Genomic DNA, 19,391 nt, shown 5'->3' with positions numbered 1-19,391 from the left:
CGTGTGAGAATTTGAGAGTGACGATCGCAGTCTGACGTGTCTTAGAGTGTTTGCTGACTTTAAAAGTTTGGACAACTGTTTCTTCTTTTTATTTATTTATTTTAAAGATTTTATTTATTTATTTGGCAGAGAGAGACATAGCGAGAGAGGGAACACAAGCAGGGGGAGTGGGAGAGGGAGAGGCAGGCCTCCCCTTGAAGCAGGGAGCCCAACGTGGGGCTCGATCCCAGGACCCTGGGATCACGACCTGAGCCGAAGGCAGACGCTTAACGACTGAGCCACCCAGGCGCCTCTGTCTCTTCTTTTTAAAAACATCTTTACCAGTGATTGGCCTTTTCATTTTAAAATAAGATAGAGGGCCGGTTTGGACACCAGTAGTTAGTCTCATAATTTGGCGTGGAGTGAATGTCCGGAATGCCATTTCATAGAATGAAGGAAACTGAGTAGGATATCCTACCCAGGAGTCCCCCTGAAGACTTTGCCCCCTGCACCTCTGATTTTCCTTCTGGGAAGGTATTTCTTATTTATACCATTGTAGAACACCAAACGTGTAGTTTCTAGTGCCACTCAGGGTAAAGTGGTTCAAAAAGAACTTTTAATGTGGTTATTAGAGAAAGAGAAAAGGAGTAAAGGAGGAAAGTAACATGGGGAAAAGGCACATGAGTTTATTACTCCCCAGTGTATTATTTCTGGTGGCAAATGTGGTTTAAATAAAGGCAAGGGTACTTAATACCTACTACTGATTCTAAATTCTAGGCCTCTGAACAGAAATTTCAGAAAAGAGAGCTTTTTTCCCCTGGCAATTTTCCTTCTGGCCTCACTGAAATAGTCTTAAAGTTAAGACTGGCTAGCAAAATTCACAGAAAATCTACTGAGAAATCTTCTATAATGTCTTCCGGGTGGTATTTCCTGCCTGTTTAATATGTTGTGAAACGTCTAAGAAATATAATGTCATCTTCAGGCTATTAATACTTAATAGTTTTCACGCTGATACTAATATTTGTGTCTTTTCTGGATACTTGGGATATTTGGATTATAGCTCCATATTTGCCTTTAACTAGACAAGGGTGACTTTTTATTAAAGTGCTTTAACCTCCTGGGACCTGAGATAACTTACTCGTAAAGTGAGATTGTTGGACTAGAGTATGTCTGTCATTATAATAGCAATTGGGGAACTGCTATAATTCTTTGAATTTGTCCTGTCTGAAATGCTGGCAAAGTTAGAATTGCTGATCACACAGAAAAGAACGGAAAAAATCATAATGATAACATTTTGTTAGAGTCTGAAATATCAACACTTCTGAGGCCTTTTGTTTCTCGGAAGTTCTTTTAAAAATAGTCAATTTTTGGTCTATATGTAAAATGGCAGATTTCCATTCTGTTGAGAAACTAAGATGGGGAATTGATGTGCCCAAGCTTGGGCAGGTTGATATTAAATTTCAAAATTCTTCAATTATTATTTCTCAAGAAATATAACTTTATAATATGGATTACCTTATGATTTACTTTAAATCTTAAACACAGTACTTACTAGGTTATGTAGTATCCATTAATTATTTCATATTTTTATATCCTAGGAATGTATACCAATCACCTACTTTTTTTAACCTTTATTTACTTATAACAAAAGCGTTCTAGATATTTTCATATTATTATCAGATTGAGCTATTTATAAAATTTATTGCCATAAATGTCTGTATTTGATATGCCGCTCTGAATTTCTTCAAACCATACTACTTTCAAAAGAAAGAGAAAAGGAGTAATTATTATATTTTCATTTACTTCTAAACCCTCTTCGATCTTATTTTAATTATCTTTATATCCAAAACCTTTTAGTGAGTCCACAAATCTTATAATAAATTAAGTTGGTGTTTCGTAGTTTACCACACCAAAATATTTTCCATTTTAAAGACCTCATGAGTTTATTTTATAGGCAACAAGAATGGTCTTAGTAATTCTCACCTCAAAATAGAACAATTCTTATTAACGTAATTAATATTATAGTATGTAAATATGTCTATATTTATGTCAGTTCTGTCATCCTGTGTGGCAAATAGCTGAAAGTTTAAGCAATTATTATAAGTTCAAGTGCATAACAAATGCCAGGATTTGAGGCATTAGATTGGTACACTGATTGTATAGTCATGTGTATCTGTATTACAGTTATAGTTGTCATGAGAAACATGATTTGTAGGGGAAACTGCTATATATTTGGAAAAGTTAACAGTTAGATGTCTCTTGCAAAGAGAGAACAGCAGCACTAAGGATTGGCATTGAATGAGCTACACTCAGTTTAAGGGGCTAGACTGTACGTGTGGCATGACAAGGTGGGGCCTGTGGACTGGAGGATGTGACCTGCCACCACCACATCCTCATTATCTAGCCAAATTCCTGGGACCACAGTTGGGACTCAAAAAATGTTTGCCAAGTGTCCAGATATTTCAGTTCCACTTCTGGGTTGTACCATCAAAATCTCACAAGCCCCTGACCTAGGCAGCCCCGTTGGTACCAACCCTGAGGTATAAGCAGGTAGAGATGTAGCACCACTCCAAGGAACCACATCTTCTCAGCACGCACTCTGAACTTGAATTCATGACGCAGTTTCCAGACATTTCCTGAAGATTGACAATGCGCTTGAATCATTAAGAATCATATTGTAAGAGTCATTTTCTTTCTTCTCTGTCAACTCAGTTTCCTCTTTATCACCAAATGGTGATCGTAAATAATTATTCTATTTATTTAGCTTAGATTTTGGACCAGATTCTGTGCTAATTAATTTAGATGTGTCATTGCATTAATCCTCACATCCTGGGCTTATGCCATGAAAGCACAGAGAGATTAAGAAGGTTACACAGAGAGTAAGAAGAGAAGCTGACCTTTGAACTGAGCTAGGCTCATACCAAAACCCTGGGAGCTGTCCCAGGAACAGGGCTCAAATGGTGAAAAAACATGGGACTGTTCCTCAGTGAACTTCTAGTCAAGTTGGGTGGGGAGACATAAATGGGCAGTTACAGTTCTACACATGACCAGAATTGTGTGCTGTGGAAGTGGATATCAGATCCCTATACTACAGTGGGGTCAGGGAAGGGAGGATGAAATGAAGGTAACCAAGGAACTTGCCTTGCTGTAGTGGGAAGACAAAATATTATAATCAACTGTGAAGTTATTGTTTTTATATATGTCTTTTGAAAAAGTAATCTGCTTTGGCAGCCATCACATGTTTTCATTTTTGTCTTTATTCTCATCCCTCTTGATAGCTTGCTAGGTTGATTAAATCAATAAAGCAATGAGTTTAATTTTTTTGTTTGTTTCTGCTGGGGATCTCTCTGATTTGATCTCATATCACAGACTCATCAGTGAGATGGTTGTGGGCTGGGAGAGGGTATAAATGCTAAATCAACAGCAATTACGTTTCCACAAACTGGCTAGATGATCTGTGTCCAGAGAGCTATATCATATCAAACTAGAGGGGAAATAAAGAGTGGTAGTAGAACAAGTAAATGCTAGACTGGATTTATTTTTGTCCTTCCTTTTTTATTATGAAACGTTTCATACATACAAAAGATGGTGTATAATGTATATGCAAATTATAACAATAATAAAGCCAACATCTGGATACCTATCACCCAGCTGAAGAAGTAAAATATTACCAATATATCTTCTGACTTCCTCCCAATAGCATTCCCTTTTTTCTCAACAGACATGATTAGTTTTGGGAATGTGCTGATTTTTTTTAAAAAAAGCATTTAGAAAGCATGTACATGCATTTGCAAACATGTCAAACTGGGAATTAAGAGTACACTGGCACTTGGGAAACCGAGATTAGAATGTCCACCAACTGTAGGCACGATTATAAACAGAGTGCCCTGTTAAGTGAAGACAACTTATTTTAAATAGCATAAAAGCAAAGTGGGTTATAAATGATTAAGAGTAAGTACCATGGAAATAGTTAGGGGTATCTTAGTCATTACTGAAGTGAGCAAGATTCACCAGTGGATAACTGTAACTTTTAAGTGTAATAAAGAATATATAATTTAGGAATTCATCATTTTTTCATATTGCCTAGATTTCTACCTTAAATACAATTCAGTCATTTAAAAAATATTTGCCAAGCACTATTTCAGGTGCTTGAGACACGTTGGCGAACAAGAGAGACAAAGATCTCTGCATTTATGGAGTTTATATTCTAATGGGGAGACACAGACAATAGTCAGTAAACATAATAAGTAAATAATACAGGTAGTAATAAGTGAAAAGTGTCATAAAAAAAGGCAAAGTTAAGCAAAGTAAAGTTGTAGTATTTAATAAGGTGGTCAGGCTTGGCCTCACTGGGTAGATAGGATTTGAACAAAGTTTTTTTTTTTTAATTTTTATTGTTATGTTAATCACCATATATTACATAATTTGTTTTGGTGTAGTGTTCCATGATTCATTGTTTGTTCATAACACCCAGTGCTCCATGCAGAATGTGCCCTCCTCAATACCCATCACCAGGCTAACCCATCCCCCCACCCTCCTCCCCTCCAGAAACCTCAGTTTGTTTTTCAGAGTCCATCATCTCTCCTGGTTCATCTCCCCCTCTGACTTACTCCCCTTCATTCTTCCTCTCCTGCTATCTTCTGCTTTTTCTTTTTTCTTAAAATATGTTGCGTTATTTGTTTCAGAAGTACAGATCTGTGATTCAACAGTCTTACACAATTCACAGCGCTCACCGTAGCACATATCTTCCCCAATGTCCATCACCCAGCCACCCCATCCCTCCCACCCCCGACCACTCCAGCAACCCTCAGTTTTGAACAAAGTTTTGAAGGAGTTAACTAAGAGGCTATCTGAGAGAACTGTGTTCCCAGCAGGGGGAGCAGCCAGGGCCGGGGCTGTAAGGCAGGAATCTGCCTGGTGTATTCAAGAAACAAGAGGGCCCATGTGGCTAGAAGGTGTAAGAACAGGAAGAGAGTAGCAAGAGATGTGGTTGGAGAGGAGCACGAAGAGGTGGCAGATCATATAGGGTCTTGTGGGCCATTGTAAGAATTTTTGCTTTTACTCTGAGTGAAACTGAGGGGCGATTGTGGAATTCTGGGGAAAGGAGTAGCATGATCTGACTTACATTTAATAGACTCACTCTGGGTTGCCTGGGTGGCTCAGTCGTTAAGCATCTGCCTTCGGCTCAGGTCATGATCCCGGGGTCCTGGGATCGAGCCCCGCATCGGGGTCCCTGCTCCGCGGGAAGCCTGCTTCTCCCTCTCCCACTCCCCCTGCTTGTGTTCCCTCTCTCGCTGTGTCTCTGCCAAATAAATAAATAAAATCTTTAAAAAGTAAATAAAATAAAAAATAAAAGTCTCACTCTGACTGCTTGAGAATAAGCTGACCAGAGTAAGGATGAAAGCCAGGAGCCCATTAGGAAGCTTTAGGAATCACCATGTACTTTGAAGGTAGAGCCAATAGGATGTGGGGTTTGAGAGAAAAAGGAGTCAGTGATGACTCCAAAGTCTTGGCCTAAACAACTGGAAGATGGCACTGCCGTCAGTTGACAGGGGGAGGTTGGAGAGGAGATGGTCAGAAGTTCAGCTTCAGATACGGATATATGAAGTATCAACTGGTAATAACTATGTGCTTATTACATATAAGCCTAAGGTCATTTAGACTAAGTAGCCATTTGGGAAGATACTGTTATTTTCATTTTACAAAATTAGAAATGATTGCTTGAGAATTAAAGAAATGGAACATAAAACCAGGTCTTTTAGATCCTAACGCTTTAACCATTCTTCCAAAATTTGCTGAAAATGGAAGAAAAAAACAAAACCCTTGCTGAAAAGGTTGACCAATAATCTTTATTATACAGATAAGAATATAGTCAACTAATCAGTAATATTTTACCTCTATGAGGGTCTAGACAATGCAAATTGTTTTTAATGAGTGGAAAAGCAAAAAATAGGTACTAAAGATCATACATAAAGTGCTAACCAGTGAGATGGGCATTATGCAATACAAGGTTTCTGTGATTGTGTTTAAGAGCAGATTCTAAGGGACGACGGACAAAGACATTTTCCACAAAGGAGATTTTTATCTCAACCAGAGGTTAAGATTTTTATATTTTCAAAATCTAAGACCAAATTCAGAGGAGAGGGGAGCTTCCCCTTGACACAGCTGGATTTCAGATGGATGCAATTGTTCAAGCAGGGCTAAAGGGTCACTAACAGCTGTTGAAGAATGTTAGATGACACCGTTAATAGTATTTGGAAAGCTGAAAGTACTTCCTACTTCATTAGGAAGTATACTGAAATGGTGATAATTGATGTTTCATTTGTTCTGGCTATAATAGGCATCAAAACAGCATAGTTATGGAATGGTAGTATTTAGTGGAATGCTGCTTAAGTGGTCGATTACCATTTAGTAGACTGTATTTTTTACCAGGCAAAACTCTAGTCTTCAGTTAAGTGCATTAAGATTTCATCTCAAAACTAAAAGAAATAATTTGTTAAGGGAGGGAGGGAACACCACAAAATTTTTTGCAGGAGATTTACAGTATATTAATTATGTTACTAACTAAGTAAATTTATCTAAGGCTACTCTATTTATAGTACAACATTAACAATCTCATTCATCTCTGCTAATAACATAAAATTCACAACTGACAGGTCAATGAACTGAGTAGCTTCAGGATATAGTATTGGTTTGTTTGTTTTGTTTTTTTAAGAGGATGGCTTCCTTCTGATTAAATTCCATAAATGATATGGCTTAGCAAACCAAGACTATTTCTTAACATGCTTACTAATTCAGTGACATTATATTTACCCTATTGCTAGCAACAAACATAAATAAGGGGCTTGGGCCATGATTGTGGGCAAATGCAATGCAATGTTGTAAACACATAGCTCATAAGACCACTACTGAATAGAGACGCTGAAACTCCCAGGTAGCTCACTCCACTGACTGTCAGAGCACAGAAGCCTCCCTCAAAGCGAGGCTTACAGAGGGAGTATGGTTCTTAGGCATATGCCTAAGAGTTGCATGAAACTGCTCAACATGCTGCAATCAGAACTTTTATTTTTTCCAGTTTCAACACACATCTATTAAAGGCCAATGATGTGCCCAGAGTGGAGGGTATAAAATAGAATAAGAATTGGCCCCTGACCTCAAGAAGCTTCTAGTTGAGTGGGAGAGACATGCCTGGAAATGAACACATTGCAGTGTCTGATATGCAATGATAGGTGCACAAAAATATGGTTAAGAAGGTGACTATAGGGAAGAGATTAGATAGGGGGTGACCAAGAGGCACTTTGAAGGATAAAGGTATTTCCAGGTGGCCGATGGAAGAAGGCCACCCCAGGCCCCACATGTATGAAACAGTTTGGCAGTGCTGGAGCATAAAGGACAATGGGAAAGGAAAGGGGGCAATTCATCTTTAACATTTGGTGAGTAATATTCAAATTAGATTCGTATGATACGGTCACCACAGTCTATCATCTTTGAGTCAAATGTTACGGCCCTTGTAGCCGTAGCACTGTAGCACAGCACTGTAGCACTCCAGATCAGCCCTGTTCAATAGAAATATAATGCAAACCATATGTATAACTTCAGATTTTCAAGAAGTCACATTAGAAGCATAAAAAATAAACAATAACACTAATTTTAGTAATATATTTTATTTCATATATATCCCAAATGGTCATTCAGTTAATTAATATTAATTAATACTAAATTGCATTAAATTTAAGTAATATTAAAATTATCAGTGAAGTCTTTAATTCTTTTTCTTCGTACCAAGTCTTTTAAACCAAGCATGTTTTACCCTTATAGCACATCTCCATTTGAACTAGCCACCACTGAAGTGCTCAGTAGCCTCATGAGCTATTGGCTACCAAATTAGACAGCACAACTCTAGATAATGGCACAATTATTGTGTCCTAACTATGCGCTGACTCTTTAGATGCATGGAGGATATTAGATGAATTATGAAGTAAGCTAAAGGGAAAAAGAAGGGAATAGCATTTTCTACTAGTATAGGGTTTGTCCCTGGAACCTGATTTTAATTCATATTTAAATCTGCTCTCAAATACTTTTAGTCATCTAGCAACAAAAACAAACAAACTGAGATTATCATTGCTTACCTTCCTTTTTATTCTTTCTCTTCCCCTCCTGCCTTATTTTTTGGATTCTGTCTAATAGTAACAGGGACTGAAAAAGAATGGAACTAAATGGTGGAGCAGTATGCCTTAAACCCACATCCGGCAAAATGTGAGCTGTTGCCCTAGGCGACAGTGGTTACCACCTCTCTCTCTCTCTCTCTCTCTCTCTCTCTCTCTCTCTCTCTCTCTCTCTCTCCCTCTCTCCCTCTTCCTCTCCCTCTCCCTGCTTCCACTTACTAGTTCATAAGCATCAACAGCAACTCTCTTTGCTGTGGTTCACAACTCCAGAAATACAGGTAGTGATAAGATTTGGAAGGTGGAGTTGTTTTGATTCATGGGTTTGGTATGAAAAAGCCTCGGGGATATTCTGATGCCCTATCTTGTTCAGAATGATTAAGAATCTCTGCTGTAGAAACAATATTTATAGATGTCCTTCCCAGTGGCCTGGTCTTTTTAAAATGCCTGGTCTATGAAAAAATGGCAGTCCAGATCTGTTTCTAGGTACACAGAAATGCAACAAAGGTACCCATCCAGTTGTGAACATGGGAATGTGTATATGAATATGTGACTGATGTTTGTCTCCACTACTGGTTTTAGATGGAGAATATAGTAATAAAAGTAATGATGATGTTGATAACAGTAATAGATGATATTAGTATCACTAATATCACTTTATATGTGCCTGGCACTAAACTAAGCACTTTACAGACACCTTTTCATCCCTGTGAGAGAGGGACTGTTTTCATTGCCATTTTACAGCTGAGGACCTAAGTCAACAGAGAGGTTAAATAACTTGCCCAAGATTACCCAGCTGCTGAGTATATTTATTATTGAGTAAATGGTGTGTGTCAACACTTGATGAAAATACAAGGTTCCATATCTGAACTCCTAATGTAGTGTGAAAGACAACACACAATTATATTAGAGCTGGATATATAGACACTGTAACAGAGGTATGAGCAGAACAGGTGCCAGTTTCCACCTCTTAATAATCACAATACTTGTTTTCAGAAAGCAACATGGCATGCTGATTGTGAACGTGAGCTTTTGAGTTAGACCCAGGTACAGTCCAGTTCACCGCTCACTAGTTGCATGAGCACAAATTATTTAATTTCTCTGGCTTGAGTTTCATAACCTATAAAATTAGAATAATGTCACCACATCAGGGGATTGTTTTGAAAATTAAATGAAACACTCTGGGTGTCTGACTTGTCATGATTGTTCTATATTTATAACTCCTACTATCATTTTAAAGTCATCATTAATATATATTAATAAGAGCTAGCATATATTGAGTTAAGTGCCAGCCATGGCACTGTGCCAGGTACCAAGAGAGTTAAGGTGTAAATTTTGCCTCTTCAACATAGTTGAGAGAATACCAGTACATATAAAGAGAGAGATAAACCATAAGGAAGCTGATGAACTGTCAAATTAGTGATCCTCACACTGCTGCTATAGGATTCAAGATGAGCGTAGATCACCAGGATCCAGCAGTGAGCCTTGAGCTGGCCTTGCGTAGTGGGTAGGACTGATATAAGTCAATAAAAAGAGGAGAAATAACACAGAGACAATACAAATGGTGTGTACGGAGGAAGAGAAATAAACTACTTTCACTGTAAGCAAAGGTTTAATGAAAGTTGTTGATGAATTTGGAGTGGTATGTGTGGTGGGGATTGTTGATGAGCTCATCCTGGAAGGTATTTTCTCTGATCAGCTTTTCTAGCTAGCTGGGAACATGCCAAGATGGCCTGCTACACAGGCAACAATGAGGGCCATAGATCAACCATTTAGCCTCTGCTTCCTGACTAGAAGTACTGGCCTCCCTGTCACCTACCCCTTCACCTTCTGCTTGTCTTTCTCTGATTCACATGGACTTTCCAGATTTGGTGTTTGTACCCTTTGGAACAAGAGTGCTCAGACAGCCTATTGACTTGATCTTGGAGACTGCTGATGTTCCTCGGGCTACAATACAAACCCTGATCACTCCTGGAAAAGGCATCAGGGGCCAGTTGCCCCTGGTGCATATTGACAGAGGAGGGCCTTGAATGACCCTCCACAATTTGATATAAAGGGACGAGAGAATAATTTCATTTTTGAGAGGTGGTTTCTGCTACAGAACTTCATTTGTGTTACTCAGGAACCTGCTGGGAAAATGAGCCAAATGGTATAAGGAGTTCAGACTCCTTACCAAGAGGCAAATAAATGATAGAGATGCCGAGAAAAACAATATATTTCTTAGCTAATTGAAATATAAAGGGGAGCCATGAATTAAGTACTATGAATGTATCGTCATTAAAAAAGTATTTAAGGATGTGTGGTTTAACTTAGTAAAGTTACCTCGTAACTCTTACGTGAAACACATATAAAACACATACACTTCTAGAAGTTGAATTTCACTCCATATCTGCTGATTCAGTTGTTTGGGGTTCTTGGGGTTTGGGGGTGTTTTGTTTTGCTGGTATCTGTGTATTGTAAATCAAGGATAAATTTCTATGCCAGGTTAATCAGTAATCTTTCTATGGTTGGACTCAATCTAAGCCAGTGTTGCTGGAGTCTGGTTCTTTGCAGGAGCAATCATAAATTTACCCTAAATCCATTTGGATTGGTCCTGGATTATAGCAGTTTAGTGCTTACTGTTACAGTTTCTTTTTCTTTTTATCAGAGTGGCTGGTTCACTGCTGTGTACCTTTGCACAAATGACTCAATGAGTATTTTCTGGTTCAATGTGCAGAGCACTATAAGTTATTACATCACAAAAAGAGAAAAGGTCCTTTTTGGGGGGACCTTAAGGTATAAAAAAACACTCTGCTCTCAATAGCATCTATTTAAAAATGACTCATACTGGGGCTCCTGGGTGGCTCAGTTGGTTAAGCAACTGCCTTCGGCTCAGGTCATGATCCTGGAGTCCTGGGATCGAGTCCCGCATCGGGCTCCCTGCTCAGCAGGGAGTCTGCTTCTCCCTCTGACCCTCCTCCCTCTCGTGCTCTCTCTCTTTCTCTCTCTGTCAAATAAATAAATAAAATCTTAAAATAAAATCTTTAAAAAAAATAAAAATAAAAATGACTCATACTATACACAAAAATTAACTCAAAATGGATCATAGACTTAAATGAAGAGCTAAAATTGTAAAGCTCTTGGGGAAAACATAGGATTAGATCTTTATAACCTTGGGTGAAGTAATAGTTTCTTAGATAAAATACCAAACACACACACGCACAAAGAGATAAATTGGACTTCCTTCAAATTTAAAATGTAGGGTGCTGCACGTGGTACCATCAAGAAATTACAAAGATAATGCACGGAATAGAAGAAAATATTTTATTTGCAAATTATATACAGACAGTCCCCACCTTATGATGGTTCGACTTACAATTTTTTGAATTGTATTTGAATTTCAACCATGGTTGAAAGCAGTGCTCATTCAGTAGAAACTGTACTTTGAATTTTGGATGTGGATCTTTTCCCAGGCTAGTGATATATGGTACAATACTCTCTCATGATGCTGGGCGCTGGCCCCGAGCCTCAGCCCTGACAGCCACAGGATCACAAGGCTCAACAACTGATACACTTAGAACTGTTCTGCACCCACACAACCATTGTGTTTTTCGCTTTCAGTGCAGTGTTCAGTAAATTATGTAAGCTATTCAACACTTGAGTATAAAATAGGCTTTGCGTTAGATGATTTGCCTAACCATAGACTAATGTAGGTATTCTGAGCACGTCTAAGTTCAGCTAGGCAAAGCTATGGTTAGGCATATTAGTAGGTTAGGCATATTAAATGCATTTTTTGCTTAGGATATTTTCACCTTACAATGAGTTTACTGAAACACAACCCATCTGTATTTGTTAAGGGACTTATATTCAGAATATTTAAAGAAGTCTTATGACAACAACATAATATATATAAAAGACATATAATCCGTTTTAATACTAGGGAGAAGATCTGAGGAAACTTTTCTCCAAACAAGGTATAGAAATGACCAATTAGCACATGAAAATTGCTCAGCATCATTAGACATACGGGAAATGCAAATTAAAACCACAATGAGAACTTCATACTCACTAGGAGGGCTATAATCAAAATGAGAGACACATGTATTGATGAAGACATGGAGAAATTCAAAACTTCATACACTGCCAGTGGAATGTAAAATCATGCCACAGATTTGGAGAAACAGTTCAGCAGTTCCTCAAAAAGTTAAACTTATCATATAACCCAGCAGTTCCATTCCTGGGAATCCTAAGAGAAATGAAAACATATTCTATGCAAAATCCTGTACACAAGTATTCATAGCAGCATAATTAATAATAGCTGAAAAGTGGAAACAATCCAAATGTTCATCAACTAATGAATGAATAATCAAAATATGGTATTTCAATACAATGAAATATTCAGCAATAAAAAGAAACAAAGTGCTGATACGTATTATAACATGAATGAACTTTGAAAACATTATCCTTAAGTGAAAGAAGCCAGACACAAAAGACCACATTTTTTTAAAAACTTTTTATTTAAATTTTGCTTAGTTACATACAGGGCAATATTCGCTTCTGGAGTAGAATTCAGTGATTCGTCATATAAATACAACACCCAGTGCTCATCACAAGCACCCTCCTTGATACCCATCACCCATCCAGCCCGTCCCCCACCCACCTCCCTCCATCAACCCTCAGTTTGTTCTCTATCATTAAGAGTCCCCTATGTTTTGTTTCCCTCTCTCCTTTCTTTCCCCTCCTTCCCATATGTTCATCTGAGTGAGATCATATGGTATTTGTCTTCTTCTGACTGATGTATTTCACTTAGCATAATACACTCTAGCCCCATTCACATCATTGGAAATGGCAAGAGTTCACTCTTTTAAATGGCTGAATAATAGTCCATTGTATATATATATACTCCATCTTCTTTATCCATTCATCAGTTGAATGGACATTTGGGCTCTCTCCATAGTTTGGCTGTTGTTGATAACGGTGTAAATATCAGGGTGCCTGTGCCCCTTAGAATCTGTATTTTTGTATTCTTTGGGTAAATACCTAGTAGTACAATTGCTGGATTATAGGGTAGTTCTATTTTTAACTTTTTGAGGAACTTCCATACTGTTCTTCAGAGTGGCTGCACCAGTTTGCATTCCCACCAACAGTGTAAGAGCATTCCCCTTTCTCCACATCCTCACCAATACCTGTTGTTTCTTGTGTTGTATTTTTAGCCATTTTTAGCCATTCTGACAGGTGTGAGGTAGTATCTCATAGTGTTTTGATTTGCATTTCCCTGATCATGAGTGATGTTGAGCATCTTTTCATGTGTCTGTTAGCCATCTGGATGTCTTTGGAAAAGTGTCTATTCATGTCTTCTGCTCGTTTCTTAACTAGATTATTAGTTTTTTAGGTGTCAAGTTTGATAAGTTCTTTATAGATTTTAGATACTAACCCTTCATCAGATATGTCATTTGCAAATATCTTCTTCCATTCCAAAGGCTGCCTTTTAGTTTCATTGATTGTTTCCTTCACTGTACAGACGCTTTTTATCTTGATGAAACCCCAGTTGTTCACTTTTGCTTTTTGTTTCCCTTGCCTTCAGTGACGTGTCTAGCAAGAAGTTGTGATGACCAAGGTCAAAGAGGTTTCTGCCTGTGTTCTCTAGGATTTTGATGGTTTCTTGTCTCACATTTAGGTCTTTCAGCCATTTTGAATTTATTTTTGTGTATGGTGTAAGAAAGTGGTCTAATTTCATTCTTCTGCATGTTGCTGGCCAGTTTTCCCAACACCATTTATTGAAGAGACTTTCTTTTTTCCACTGGATATTCTTTCCTGCTTTGTTAAATATTAGTTGACCATGTAATTGTAGATCCAATTCTAGGTTCTCTATTCTGTTCCATTGATCATCTGTTTTTGCGCCAGCACCATACTGTCTTGACGCCAACAGCTTTGTAATATAGCTTGAAATCTAGAATTACGATGCCTCCAGTTTTGTTTTTCTTTTTCAGGATTGCTTTGGCTATTCAGGGTCTTTTGTGGTTCCATACAAATTTTAGGATTGTTTGTTCTACCTCTGTGAAAAATTCTGGTGGTATTTTGATAAGGATTGCATTAAATGTGTGTATTGCTTTACACATTTAATGCAATCCAAATATAGTATAGACATTTAAACAGTGTTTGTTCTTCCAATCCATGAGCATGGAATGCTTTTCCATTTCTTTGTGTCCTCTTCAATTTCTTTCCTAAGGGTTCTATAGTTTTCAGAGTATAGATTTTTTTTTAAGGGGTGGAGGAGGGGCAAAGGGACAAGGAGAGAGAGAATCTTAAGCAGGCTCCACACCCAGCGCAGAGCCCAACACAATACTCGATGTCACAACCCTGAGATCATGACCTAAGCCCAAATCAAGAGTTGGATGCTTAACCAACTGAGCCACCCAGACACCCCACCATATAGATCTTTTACCTCTTTAGTTAGGTTTATTCCTAGGTATCTTATTGTTTTGGTGTAATTGCAAATAAGATTGATTACTTGATTTCTTTTTCTGCTGCTTCATTGTTGGTGTATAGAAATGCAATAGATTTTTGCACATTGATTTTATATCCTGCATCTTTGCTGAATTCATGTATTAGTTATAACCATTTTTTGGTAGAGTCTTTTGGGTTTTCTACATAGAGTATCATGTTGAAAAGACCACACATTGTATGGTTTCATTTATATGAAATGCCCACAATAAGCAAATTTATATAGAAAGAAAGTAGATGGGTGATTGCTTAGGGCAGGGGAGGGAAATGGTGAGTGACTGCTAATGAGTATGGAGTTTCTTTTAGGAGAGAAAATTTTCTAAAATCAGATTTTATTGATGGTGGCACAACCCTATAGAAATACCAAAAACTATTGAATTATAAGCTTTAAACGTTATGTGAATTATATCTTAATAAAAATATTTTTTAAATATGGAGTGCAGGGCTTGTGTTCAAGGTGCTGCTCTAACCACTGGGAAGATGAAAAGATGCATTAGAAGGAATTTGTACTCTGGCTCCAGGACATTAAAGAAGGCATCTGGTGTGCCAGGGGGTTATAAACAAAACCGTAGTTATAGCAGCAGGGGAGGTTTTATGGGAAGAACATGATGATGTCTGGAAGGTGAAGTTGGAGAAGTTGATGGGGATCGGACTGTGAAAGAACATAAAAGCCACATTGAGGAGTATAGATTATATCCTGCAGACAGGAGAGAGCCACTGAAAAGTTATTGCTAATTGAAAGGATATGAAGAGAACTGGGTTTTAATAAGAAAACCCTGGTGGCATTTTAGACCCTGGATTAAAGGAGAGACTAGAGATAGGGAGATAAATAGTAAGCAGATGGCACAGTCCTGGTAAGACCTGTGGAGGAGCTGAACTAGGGTGATACTTGTGGAAAGAATGGGACAAGTTCAAGGGCATCAGGAAGGCTGCATTGACCAGACCCACCGGCTGATCCAGTTGGGGGCTGGAACAGAAGACTAACAAGATGGCCCTGAAATGCCTGAGAATGGCTGAGAGGAGATAATTGGACAATAGGTAAAGACAAATGTAGACTCATTTTTTTTGGCAGGGGGTAGTATTATGTGGGCAGAGGGATAGTCATGTATAGGTGGCTCCTTTTAGCCACAAGTCTGAGTCTGGTCGTCGCAAACACCCACAGCTATTATGTTAGCCCACCCTGTATTTCTTCGCTGAGCCTATTCTTGCCTTTGTTTCATCTGCTTTTCCACTTCCTAATGCTTCTGTTTCAGTTCCACATTTCTTGTGGCTCACACATTTGACTTCAATGTCTTCTGCCCAGACTCCCAGTCTCGGCCTCACTTCACTGCACTGATCTTGCCTGGCATCTGATTAGCACCCAGAGCTGTGCTGACTTTCTCCCCAGTTCCCAAGATAACCTCCAACTTGGATCTTGCTGCACCATGACCTATGGTGAGGAGCAGGGTGGAGAAGAGGAAGCTGGAAGGGGACCATGTTGTGGTTGAACATTCCCTATGTGGGAATGTCCTGTGGACAATGGAAGTATAAATGCAGGGCTCAATGTGAGGAGAGATGGAGACGTAGGTAAGTAAGCTGTTTCTGCTTCACTGTGCAGCAATATCTACAGAGATTAGAGAATAGGAACAAAGATAACAGAAAACAAAGATCACGGAGGATATATCCCAAAGATAATCCTGGATCAGAGCTTAAATGACTAAATCATTTTTCTGAAGTGGTAACTTTGTTGCCACCTTTGCTTCAAAGAATAGTTACAGCTGCATTTTTATGAAATCTGGGTATTTTAATGGTCATACCTTTGCCAAGACAGCTGCCTAGGTAACAGGAAGATGAGTGGAATGGAAGGTGTGAGGACTTCATGTGTGGTTTCTTGGCAGTTTTACTGAGACATCCATCTGGAAAGGTCCATGAATACCTGATCAAAGAAACTAACCAAGCACAGTATCCCATTTTTCTTTCAGCGTCCATAACAGAATGAACCTAAGTTGTCTCTTAATATATTATGTCTTTTATATCAGGACATCACTGAACAGTTGCAGTGTTCTAAAATAAGTTATTAATGGTAAAGTTGGTGCAAAACAAAGACTATAGTATGCTAGCCAAAAACATTAAGACTGCATTTCATTTTATGTTTCCCATTCTGGTAAGATTATAAAGCACCAAATTCTTTAATATTCTTCACTATATTTCTACATTCTGTTATGTTCCATCATTGTCTGTTTTATTCTTATACTATTATTATTTTGCTTTAATTATTGTCATTGTGGAGGGCTTTCATTCTTTTTTTTTTTCTTTTCCCTCCAAATTTCCTCTGAATTTGACTCTGGTTAAATTGATTATGTGTGTGTGTATTTTTTCCTATGGCTATTTTCTAAGTAGTTTGAAATGGTCCTTTTGAAATTTTTTCCTCTAATCCCTAAGTTGTTAGGGAAATGCTTTTTTCTTAAGGATTTCTTTTATTTATTTAATATTTTATTAGTATTTTGTTTTATTATGTTTAATCAGAAAATACAGCCTGTATGATTTCTCCTTTGGGTTTATTGGGATTTTCTGATATATGACTAGTTTTCAATAAACATTATAAGCTAAGCCTAATTTTATAAAGCAAAGTCTGATTTACTCAAATCTGTTCTAATATCTTTATTTTTTTCCATTAATCAGTCATATATAGAAAAGAAATGTATTACCATTGCTAAGGTCATAATTTTATAAGCTGAATCTTTAGTATTATTTCTATATACTATATATAGAGAGAGAAACAGATAGATATAGATTTAATTTTCAAAATAATCTGAGTACATAAAAGAATATATTTTTGGCCAGGAAGTTTAATAATGAATCAGTTCTGAACCTAGACAAATAATGCTAAATTCTTAATTGCAGTTGTTGCTCCAGATAAATAATGAAAATAATTAACTTCTGACAAGAAAAACACTCCCTGGAAAGTTACTAAGCATAGGAACAAAAAATAAACAAAATCTCTTTTATAAAAATAATCATAAAATTCACCAATCAGAAACAACACATGAAGGATTCATTTTCATTGGAATTTTCTTTTCACTAAGAGCATGGGCAAGAAAGACAGGGAACTGTTGCGATACACTTTCCACCTCAAATTGATCCTGGCAATGTTTTGGAGAGCAAAGTCACAATCAGATGGGATGGAAAAGAGTCCCTTTTTCCCTTTTTTTGTGAGCAGCTCTCACGATGGAATTTAATGAAAAGGTAACTCAAGGAATGGAAGAAAATATTTGCAAACTGTGTATCAGATAAGAAGTTAACATCCAAAATATATAAAGAACTTGTACAGCCCCATAACAACAACAACAACAACAAACAACCCAATTTAAAAATAAACAGAGGACTTAAATAGATATTTTTCCCAAAAGCATACAAATGGCCAAGAGGTACATGAAAAAGTGCTTAACATCACTAATCATCAGGGGTGCAAATCAGAACCACAAACCACAATGAGGTATCACCTCAGACCTGTCCGAATGGCTGTTATCAAGAAGACAAAGAAAAAGAAAAAAAAAAGACAAAGGATAACGTGTTAGCGAGGATGTGGAAAAGAGGGAACCCTTATACACTGTTGGAAATGTCAATTGGTTCAGCCACTATGGAAAACAGCATGGAGGTTCCTCAAAGTATTAAAAATAGAACTACCTTATGGTCCAGCAATCTCTCTTCTGAGAGTATATCCAAAGGGAATGAAAACAGGATCTCAGACACCTGCACGCTCAGGCTCATTGCGACATTAGTCACCATAGCCAAGATAGGAAACAACATAAGTGCCCATCAATGGATGCGTGGATAAAGAAGATGTATATATTGGAATATTATTGGAATGGAATATTATTAGTCTTCAAAGAGAAGGAAATCCTATTTATAACAACATAGATAGACCTTGAGAGTGCTGTGCTAAGTGAGATAAGTCAGACAAAGAAAGACAAATACTATATGATCTCACATAAGTGAGAGTGTAGACTCTAAAAAACCAAGCTCATCAAAACAGAGTAGAATGGTGGTTTCCAGGAGCTGGAGGATGGGAGAATTGGGGAGATGTTGAAGGGTACAAGCAACTAGTAGATAAGTAAGTCCTGGAGATCTAATCCACAGCATAGTGATTATAGTCAACAATACTGTATTATAAACTTCAAAGTTGCTAAAAGACTAGATCTTAATTGTTTTACCACAAAAAAGAAATGATAATTACGTGACATGATAGAAATGTTAGCTAACATGTGGTGGTGATCATCCTGCAGTATATAAATGTATCAAATCAACATATTGTACACCTTAAACGTACATAATATTGTATGTTCAATTATATCTCAATTTAAAGATGTATATAATATGTATTAACCTCTGCTTATACCAGCATGCCCTTTAAATCATTTCTATGGACTTGAACTCAAATGTGACTCTTAATTCTATTTTAAATTATGAAATTGACACATGATGGAAAATTTGGAAAATAGAGAAAAAGAGACCAGCACCCTAATAGAAGCACTATTTCACATGTTGATTTAATATCTTCTAGTATTTTTTATTTGCCCCTGGTTTTCTTACATTATTATAAATTAGAATATAAATTACTTTGTATCCTGCTTATTTTACTTAAATATATAGCTAAAAATAATAGCCATTATTTTTAATAATAACAAAAAAACACATTGACTGCAATACAATAACAATTCTTCCTTTATTTGTTGGATGTTTAAATTGCTTTTAATTTCCAATAATGCTGCAGTTTCGCCTTTAGGC

At 37.4% G+C, this 19,391-nt stretch overlaps 1 protein-coding gene across 1 annotated transcript in view; it reads left to right on the top strand.

Moving 5' to 3' along the window:
- The window catches only part of LOC113922550 (amyloid beta precursor protein binding family B member 1 interacting protein), a 104,391-nt gene that overhangs the window by 1,082 nt on the left and 83,918 nt on the right, over positions 1 to 19,391 (top strand).

This window comes from Zalophus californianus, chromosome 9 (genome assembly GCF_009762305.2).
Source record: "Zalophus californianus isolate mZalCal1 chromosome 9, mZalCal1.pri.v2, whole genome shotgun sequence".
Taxonomy (NCBI): Eukaryota; Metazoa; Chordata; class Mammalia; order Carnivora; family Otariidae; genus Zalophus; species Zalophus californianus.
Note: the sequence above shows the minus strand (reverse complement) of the source record. Positions and strands in the feature narration are given on the sequence as shown.